We start from the raw sequence: 6,137 nt of genomic DNA on the forward strand, positions 1-6,137 counted from the left end.
TTTTATTAGAAACTCAATATCTAGAATTCAGAAACGTGAGTCCTAACAGGTTGGCTGATAAGTCCCCGGTCTGACACATAGATGGCGCCGCTAGTATTAAATGCATATTATTTTTATATAGTAAAATGATTCGTGTCAAAATTTGGCGTCTGTAAGTCAATTAGTTTGTGAGGCAACTTTTGTTATTGTGAAAAAAATGGAACAAGTATATACGGCCGTAAGTTCCGCCAGGCCGAAGCTTATGTACCCTCCACCATGGATTGCGTAGAAACTTCTACTGAAGACTGTCATCCACAATCGAATTACTTGGGTTGCGGTAACTTTTGCCGATGACAAGGTATCTTAAAACTTCCTAATACCGTAATATATACCACGTAGTCCATACGTGGTATATATTAAACTTAAAATGGCCGATTAAATACGTATACAATTAAGTTTGACAAAATTTTCTATAGAAATAACATTTTGACAAAATTTTCTATAGAAATAAAATTTTTACAAAATTTTCAAAAGATCTAAAATTTTCACAACATTCTCTATAGAATTAAAATTTTGACAACATTTTCTACAGAAATAAAATTTTGCCAAAATTTTCTATAGAAATAAAATTTGACAAAATTTTCTATAGGAATAAAATTTCGACAAAATTTTCTATAGAAATAAAATTTTGACAAAATTTTATATAGAAATAAAATTTTGCTAGATTATTTTTGCTCGAGTGGCAAGCATGATTATGAACCGATATGGACCATAGACCGATATGGACCAATTTTGGCATGGTTATTAGAGGCCATATATTAACACCACGTTGCAAATTTCAACCGGATCGGATGAATTTTGCTCGTCCAAGTGGCTCCGGAGTTCAAATCTGGGGATCGGTTTACATAGGGGCTATATATAATTATGGACTGATATGGACCAATTTTTGCATGGTTGTTAGAGACCATATACTAATACCATGTACCAAATTTCAGCCGTATCGGATGAAATTTGCTTCTCTTTGAGGCTCCGCAAGCCAAATCTGGGGATCGGTTTATATGGGGGCTATATATAATTATGGACCGATGTGGACCAATTTTTCTTAGATCTTAGATATATATACTAATACCATGTACCAAATTTCAGCCGGATCGGATGAAATTTGCTTCTCTTAAAGGATCCGCAAACCAAATCTGGGAATCGATTTATATGGGGGCTATATATAATTATGAACCGATATGGACCAATTTTTGAATGGTTGTTAGAGATCATATACTAACACCATGTAACAAATTTCAACCGGATCGGATGAATTTTGCTCCTCTAAGAGGCTCCGGAGTTCAAATCTGGGGATCGGTTTATATGGGGGCTATATATAATTATGGACCGATATGGACCAATTTTTGCGTGGTTGTTAGAGACCATATACTAATACCATGTACCAAATTTCAGCCGTATCGGATGCAATTTGCTTCTCTTTGAGGCTCCGCAAGCCAAATCTGGGTATCGGTTTATATGGGGGTTATATATAATTATATGGGGGCTATATATAATTGGGGGTCCGTTTATATGGGGGCTATACGAAAAAGTGGACCGATATGGCCCATTTGCAATACCATTCGACCTACATCAATAACAACTACTTGTGCCAAGTTTCAAGTCGATAGCTTTTTTCGTTCGGAAGTTAGCGTGATTTCAACAGACGGACGGACGGACATGCTCAGATCGACTCAGAATTTCACCACGACCCAGAATGTATATACTTTATGGGGTCTTAGAGCAATATTTCGATGTGTTACAAACGGAATGACAAAGTTAATATACCCCCATCCTATGGTGGAGGGTATAAAAAAAGGAATTTCGTGTTTTGATAAAATACTGTTTTCTGAAGGGAAAAAAATACGGTGGAAGCAAAAACTTGGCTTGATAATAAGTTTCCGGACTCTGCCCCAGGGAAATCAACAATAATTGATTGGTATCAAGCGTGGTGAAATGAGCACGGAGGGCGGTGAACGCAGTGGACGCCCGAAAGAGGTGGTTACCGACGAAAACATCAAAAAAATCCACAAAATGATTTTGAATGAATGAAGTTGATCGAGATAGCAGAGGCCTTAAAGATATCAAAGGAACGTGTTGGTCATATCATTCATCAATATTTGGATATGCGAAAGCTCTGTGCAAAATGGGTGCCGCTCGAGCTCACATTTGACCAAAAACAACAACGTGTTGATGATTCTGAGCGGTTTTTGCAGCTGTTAACTCGTAATACACCCGAGTTTTTCCGTCGATATGTGACAATGGATGAAACATGGCTCCATCACTACACTCCTGAGTCCAATCGACAGTCGGCTGAGTGGACAGCCACCGGTGAACCGTCTCCGAAGCGTGAAAAGACTCAAAAGTCCGCTGGCAAAGTAACGGCCTCTGTTTTTTGGGATGGGCATGGAATAATTTTTATCGATTATCTTGAGAAGGGAGAAACCATCAATAGTGACTATTATATGGCGTTATTGGAGCGTTTGAAGGTCGAAATCGCGGCAAAACGGCCCCATATAAAGAAGAAAAAAGTGTTGTTCCACCAAGATAACGCACCGTGACACAAGTCATTGAGAACGATGGCAAAAATTCATGAATTGGGCTCCGAATTGCTTCCCCACCCACCGTATTCTCCAGATCTGGCCCCAGCGACTTTTTCTTGTTCTCAGACCTCAAAAGGATGCTCGCAGGGAAAAAATTCGGCTGCAATGAAGAGGTGATCGCCGAAACTGAGGCCTATTTTGAGGCAAAACCGAAGGAGTACTACCAAAATGGTATCAAAAAATTGGAAGGTCGTTATAATCGTTGTATCGCTCTTGAAGGGAACTATGTTGAATAATAAAAACGAATTTTGACAAAAAAATTTGTTTTTCTTTGTTAGACCGGGGACTTATCAGCCAACCTGTTAGTTCAATAATACATTTGAATTTAAATGTTGATCATGGAACGCGGGACCTAATAGCCGAACAACTAATAAAGGAACGTATTTCAGTTACTCAAGGGAAATGTAACATTGGAAGATATGCGAACACGAGCACTCCCCAAAGCGTAGTTACATTACCATTACTTTGGAATTGTTGGTCACAGCTTCAGCACAGACAAAAAAGAAATTTGAAATGATTTCCGCTCCGTGTACTGAAACAAAGCATGCCCGGTTCCAAAGATGTTGTATTTACACTAGTGGTTTTGGAATTGATTCCGAGACAAAGAAGCAGGGAATTGATGTAAGGATGCATATAAGACACAATTCTCTTTTCAATTTGAGATTTGCGTACTACACGCAAAAAAAAAACGTTTGTAAAACGTGTAACGAAAACGTTTTTCTTTTGTTAGAGTTTTTGAATTGCTTTAAAACGTATACACTTTTAGCACCAAAAAAAATCGTTTGTTACAAAATTTTTATTTTTTCAATAAAAAAAAGTTATTTTTGAACCAACAACACAGTCCATTTCGTTTATATCAAACATTGTTCTTTTCTGACTTTAGGTCTTTAATAAAACACATTTTACAGTTCATAGTAAAATTTAATATAGTAGAATGTAATGTTGAACATTTTTTCGGAATCTTCCAACCATATCTGGAATATATGTAAAAAAAAGCTTTGGTCGAAGCAGGGATCGAACCCACGACCCTTGCCATGCAAGTCGGACGTAGCAACCACTGCTCCACGGTGCCCAACTAAATGTATTTTTCTGTTAAACTTTTTTTAATAAGCTCGTGGGCGCCGCAAGCTATGCTATATAAATATAACTTATATGGGTGATTGTCTATTGATGACAATAACCGCTACATAGCTCAGTGGATAGTGTGTTGGCTTACGAATTGCATGGTCCGCGGTTCGATTCTCCGTCCAGGCGAAGGGTAAAAAAAATTTAAATTTATAAAATCGTATAATTTCTTCTACATTGTTTGTATTACAGAAAAAGGTGCTAAGAACTAAAAAAACTTCGTGTAAGTGAGAAAGATGTGAGGGAAAATGCAATTAGCCAGAAAAAAATTTTTGAGTTAGTCTTTATGAAATTGGTTTTACATCCTGGAAAAGAATAAACGTTTATCACAAAAAGTATTTACGTTTCTTCCAAATACACTTCGTTTCAACGAAAAGCAAATATGAAACGAACTTTGTCTAAAATTTCGTGCGGGAGGAAAGAATTATTTTTTGCGTGTTGGAACAAAATTTTAATTTAGTCGTTTTTCCAGATTTTTTCTTTATGTTCAATCAATGTTCTTTAAAAATGTATTAACCACAACTTAAACTGCCAAATTCACAATCGAATTCAAGTAGAAATTAAGCTAGGTTTCAAGTAAAAACGTCCTTAAAATAAAGTGATAAAAGCATGTCCTATTTTTCATGGTTTTTTGCTTTGTAATCAAGATACAAAAAGTCAACAAATTTAATGACAATTTCATTTATTTTAAAGAGGGTTCCAGAATTATTAAAGCCAAGTTGACTTTAGTCAAACAAATCTTTCTTTCATGTAAAGATATCCAGTTTTAAGTCAAATTTATTTCTATGGAAAAATATGTCAAAATTTTATTTTTGTAGAAAATTTTCTCAAAATTTTATTTCTATTGAAAATTTTCTCAAAATTTTATTTCTATAGAAAATTTTGTCAAAATTTTATTTCTATAGGAAATTTTGTCAAAATTTTATTTCTATAGGAAATTTTGTCAAAATTTTATTTCTATAGATAATTTTGCCAAAATTTTATTTCTATAGAAAATTTTGAAAAAAATTAATTTCTATAGAAAATTTTGCCAAAATTTTATTTCTATAGAATATTTTGTCAAAATTTTATTTCTATAGAAAATTTTGTCAAAATTTTATTTCTATAGAAAATTTTGTCAAAATTTTATTTCTATAGAAAATTATGTCAAAATTTTATTTCAATAGAAAATTTTATTTCTATAGAAAATTTTGTCAAAATTCTATAGGAAATTTTGTCAAAATTTTATTTCTATAGAATCACTAAACTATAAGGACAAAACGACTTCATTGAAAAGTTTATCGACCTTTTGGCACATCCCACCCATTAATTCCATATTGCATCTATTGCAGGAAAATAACATTTTTACCGCATTTTTGTCGACGCTGAGTGCTGCCCGATTCTATATTTAGCTCTATGGCAAGGTAGCCCGTTTTTATAGCCGAATGAGGTGAAACCACTCAGAGAAGTTTTGGAATGTCACCACAGTTACTGAGAGGGGCTAATCTACCATAAATTTTTTTATTGTTTGGTCGAAACGGGTATTGTACCCATGTTCCTTTTTATGCAAGGCGGTCATGCTAACCACTGCAACAAGGTGGCTTATTGTGGCAGCCCATTTCCCGCTTAGAGAATTAAGTCCATTATGATACAACAGTTTGTGAGCTCCTCTTATCGTTCAATTCTTTCGATTGTGGTTGGGCTCCGAGAATAGGATTAAACTTGCAGCTGTTGACCACTTCAGTTACAGTATACTTGTGAATCGTGCATGGTATGCTACCTGATCTAGTGTATATCCTTTACAATAAGATGGCTATTTATACGAACTTTCAAAAATAGAAAACCCCAAATTCATTCGTATTCGAGTGACTGCCTTTCTATCGAATGGGTTTTCGTTCGATATACAGGAATAATGTGTTCTAACGCTTGTCTGAAACGTTTAACATCAAATTATTTCAAAAATTCTAAATTTTTTCTAGAATGGATTTAGCATTTTTTTCTGACAAAATTTTAATAATTTCTTCCATTTTATTAACTCTTACTCTGTTTTTAACCTATTTGAACCAAAAAAAGTTAATATTACCCATTAAAAGATGAAAAAAGCGAGTTATAAAAAAATAATGAATTAAAATAACTTCCTGTGTAGTCAAAATAAAGAACATCTTGGGAGAACGTATTTGGAAGTGCTTTTAAAGTTGTGCCTTTAGAACAACTTCCAAAAGATTTTTGCTGGGAACTTAACTGTAAATATCAGTATTTGAGATATTTAGATAAGGGGTGTAATACAAGTTAATAATTTTCGATAAGGTCAATAATAGAATATCGACTTTTTCAAACTTTTAAAAAGCAAACTTTACAAAAATTCTCAAAAAATTTAAACAAATATTGAACAATACATTTATTAAAAAAATATTT

This window comes from Haematobia irritans, chromosome 3 (genome assembly GCF_050003625.1).
Source record: "Haematobia irritans isolate KBUSLIRL chromosome 3, ASM5000362v1, whole genome shotgun sequence".
Lineage (NCBI taxonomy): Eukaryota > Metazoa > Arthropoda > Insecta > Diptera > Muscidae > Haematobia > Haematobia irritans.